The sequence below is a fragment of the Dasypus novemcinctus genome, chromosome 3 (assembly GCF_030445035.2).
Source record: "Dasypus novemcinctus isolate mDasNov1 chromosome 3, mDasNov1.1.hap2, whole genome shotgun sequence".
NCBI lineage: Eukaryota > Metazoa > Chordata > Mammalia > Cingulata > Dasypodidae > Dasypus > Dasypus novemcinctus.
This window is the reverse complement of record NC_080675.1, coordinates 143,673,916-143,678,007: the sequence shown is the minus strand read 5'-3', so window position 1 is coordinate 143,678,007 and position 4,092 is coordinate 143,673,916. Positions and strand designations below refer to the sequence as shown.

General features: G+C 45.9%; 1 pseudogene; it reads left to right on the top strand.

Annotated features, from left to right (window-relative positions):
• Positions 1–1,520: 1,520 nt before the first annotated feature.
• On the top strand, positions 1,521–3,840 carry LOC101422653 (thyroid hormone receptor-associated protein 3 pseudogene; annotated as a pseudogene).
• The last annotated feature ends 252 nt before the right edge of the window (positions 3,841–4,092 follow it).

Sequence of the window (4,092 nt, the reverse complement as noted above, 5' to 3'; positions counted from 1 at the left end):
AGCTGATCTGGTTTATTACATTACTCGCTGACAATTTTTTAGAGTATCAGTGATAAAATACTCCTCCCTGAAAAAATGTTTTTGTTGGTCTAACTTCTAAACAATAGCAGTGGTTACTGTTGAGTTTTAATACTACACAGTCAGGCAATCCTCGTTATTTGTGGATTCTGTATATGCCAATTCTACTCTCTAAAAGTAATTTGTAATCCCCAAATCAATATTCACAGCACTTTCGTGGTCATTTGAGGACATGTGCAGAGCTGGGAAAATTTTGAATCCCCCAACAAGTATATTCTCAGCTGAGGTCAAACAAGACATTCTACTTTCTTGTTTCAATTCTCATGCTATAAACCAATGTCCTTTTCACAGTATATTTAGTGACAGGTTTTTCACATTTTTGTGCTTTTTTTTTTTTTTTTTAGTGATTTCAATATTTAAAATGGTTCCCAAATGTAGTGCAAGGAGGTTGTGATGTGTCTTCTGGAGAAAATAAAAGTGTTAGATTAGTTTAGTTCAGACATGAGTTATAGTGCTGTTTGCCCTGAGTTCGATGTTAATGAATCAACCCCTTATTTTAATGAACTCCAATTACCTACTCCCAATGCAACTGGTGATGAAATTTGCTTAAATTTATGTTCAGAGGCTTTATTTAAATGTTGCCCTAGATGTTCTGAATGCAATGGAACTTTTTCTAGATGGAATTAAATGAAAGCAGTCTCTAAAAGAATGGTAAAATGGAGAACTTCCTAGGGAATCCTTGTATGCAATTTTTTTTTTTATATAATAAACCTTATTTTTAAAGAGGTTTTAGATTACAGAAAAGTTGCATCAAAAGTATAAGGGGTGGCGGACTTGGCCCAGTGGTTAGGGCGTCCATCTACCACATGGGAGGTCCGCGGTTCAAACCCCGGGCCTCCTTGACCCGTGTGGAGCTGGCCCACGCGCAGTGCTGATGCGCACAAGGAGTGCCCTGCCACGCAGGGGTGTGCCCTGCCACGCAGGGGTGTCCCCTGCATAGGGGAACCCCACATGCAAAGAGTGCACCCTGTAAGGAGAGCTGCCCAGCGCAAAAGAAAGTACAGCCTGCCCACGAATGGTGCTGCACACACGGAGAGCTGACACAACAAGATGATGCAACAACACAGATTCCCGTGCCACTGATAACAACAGAAGCAGACAAAGAAGAAGACGCAGCAAATAGACACAGAGAACAGACAACTGGGGTGAGGGTGGGGGAGGGAAGGGGAGCGAAGGGAAGGGGAGGGGAGAGAAATAAATAAATAATCTTTTTTTTTTTTTAAGTATAAGGGAGACGAGATTTGGGCTAGTTGTATCCTTGCATGGCTATAGCTGTGATTGCTTCCAGGGGCCCAGAATTGTATCCTGACTTTGTAAATTGGAGAAGACAGTGGCACTACCAATACTCTTTTGTGGTAGTGTCTGCTTCTGTTTGGAATCCAGTGCAAGCTGAATGATTGTTCAAATAAGGTCTAATTGGAAGGTTGACTCTCCCTTCAGAAATGTCAAATAAATCCAAGTCTGGATCTTGCTCTTCAGCTCACGATCTGGATTAAGATCTCATTCTCATTCATTTTCAAAGTCTCAGTCTTGAAGTCAATTTGTGTCTTGCTCAAGAAAGTGCAAATCTCATTCCAAATCATAGTCTCCAGCTGATAACAGAGAAAGAAATCTCCCAAGAGTTTATCAGAATCGTGATCTTTGAGGTCATAACAGAGGATATAGAAGGCTCCATTATTTCCATGGGCACAACAGAGGCTTTTATCCATGGGGCCAGTATAACCGAGGAGGTTATGGAAACCACTGCTCAAATTAGCAGAATTACCGACAAGGGTGGAGCCCTCATAGGGGCTGATCCTGATCCTGGTCCCCAAAGAGAAGGCCCCTGTTACCAAGGTCTAGAAGTCATTCTAGAAACTCCAATAAATCTTCCGACAGGTCAAGGAGCTCCTCCTCCTCTCGTTCTTCCTCCAAACACAGCCAAGTTGAGTCTTCTAAACCCAAGTCCTCACAGGAGTCCTCTCCCAAGGATAGCCAGCCATCTCAGGCTGCTGGGGACAACCAGGGAGACGAGGCCCAGGAGCAGACATGTTCTCTGGAGGCACCTCTCAAGATACAAAGTCATCTGAGCGCTCATAAACATGGCCAGCTGCTACCAGCTACAGAGCTGGTTCTGCATCCAGGGCCGCCGCTGTTTCCCAGAAGCAAAACCCCACTTTCAAAAGCCCTCTCTAGTCTGTGGCGGTGAGGCAGTGGTCACCCCTTCCTAGGCCTGTACCAAAACCTAGCCCTCCACTTTCCAACCCAGGTCAATGTCTAGGTGGACTTTTCATTTATTTATTTGTTTGTTTGTTTATTTATTTATTTATTTCCCCCACCCTCCCCCCTTGTCTGCTCTCTGTGTCCATTTGCTGTGTTTTCTTTGTGTCCTCTTGTCTTCTCTTTAGGCGGCACTGGGAACAGATCAATCCTGGGACCTTCTGGAGTGAGAGAGAGATGCTCAATTTCTTGCCCCACCTCAATTCCCTGGTCTGCTGCATCTCTTATTGTCTCTCCTCTGTGTCTGTTTTTGTTGTTTCATCATCCTGTGCCAGCTCTCCACTTAGGCCAACTTGCTGCATGGGCCAGCACTCGGCGTGGGCCAGCTTGCCTTCACCAGGAGGCACAGGGAATCGAATCCTGGGATTCCCATATGGCAGACAGGAGCATAATTGCGTGAGCCGCATCAGCTTCCCCAAATGGACTCTTGATGAAGATCTTGAATGACCCAGGGGCTTATTGGCTCAGGAATGCAAGCTTTGCCAGGACTTAGTCCATAGCAACAAAAAGGAACAGGAATTTCAGTCCATTTTCCAGCATATACAGTCAGCTGAATCTTGGAATTGTTTGCCCATCATTCAATGACCATTGTTCACCATGTTAAAGAGCATCACTTTGGATCCTCAGGAATGATGTTGCATGTAACACTTTACTAAATACCTAAAGAGAGGAACTGAGCAGGAGGCAGCTAAAAACAAGAAAAGCCCAGAGATACACAGGAGGAGAGACATTTCCCCCAGTACATTCAGAAAACATGATTTGGCTCATGAGGAGATGAAAGGTCCCCCAGAATCTGGTTACTAGACTGAGGGAAAATACAAGGATGATCCCACTTTGATATTGGATGTCATAAAAAATATAAGGAGAGAGATCTTAAACAAGGTAAATCAAGAGAATCAGTGGCTTCCCGAGACTCAAGTCTCACAAGGGAAGATCAGTTGAGAAAGCAGAGAAAACTCATAAAGGATCCAAGAAGCAGAGGAGTCACCAGAGAGCCCTTGACCAGTCCAGGTCATCATCCTCTTCCTCCCAGTCACCCCACTCCTATAAAGCAGAATAGTACATTGTAGAGCCAGAGGGGAGAGAGGAGAATACCACCAGGGCTTTGACAAATGAGATTGGGGACGAAAGACTCCTGTGGGTCTAAGCGAAAGAGGAGGTCGTGCTGGAGGGACCTTTCAATTTCCAGCCAGAGGAAGAGGCTGGGGCTGAGGCAGTTACTCTGGTAACAGTAACAATAGCAACAACGATTTTCAAAAGAGAAAAGGAGAAGAGGAAGAAGAGGCGTGGGACCCAGAGTATACCCCCAAAAACAAGAAATATTACTTGCATGACAACCGTGAAAGTGAAGATAATGAGAAATGAGTGAGCGGAGGCCAGGGCCGGTTCATGTTCCAGCCCCTGCCCCAAATGGGCCATGACAAATACAGTGGGCAGGAAGGAGAGAGTGGAGATGATGAGAGTGGGACAGAGAACCGAGAAGAGGACAATTCGCAGCCCTAGCTGAGTAGGGCCCTCTCTGATGGGATCCCCTGCCCAGGAGAGAGAAGCGCTGGGAAGATGACTGGTGAGGAGCTAAACAGAGAAGCCTCAAAAAGACTTGGGAAATCCCCCCACCCCCTGCCAGCCATGCAGAACCCTACAACAGCCGAGAGCATCCCTGGCGCTGCGTCCCACTGGTCAGAGGAGGCCGACGTGAAGCCTGGGGCCAGGCCCAGCTCTTCGCACTGGGCTTTAGCTGTGGTTCTCATTTGT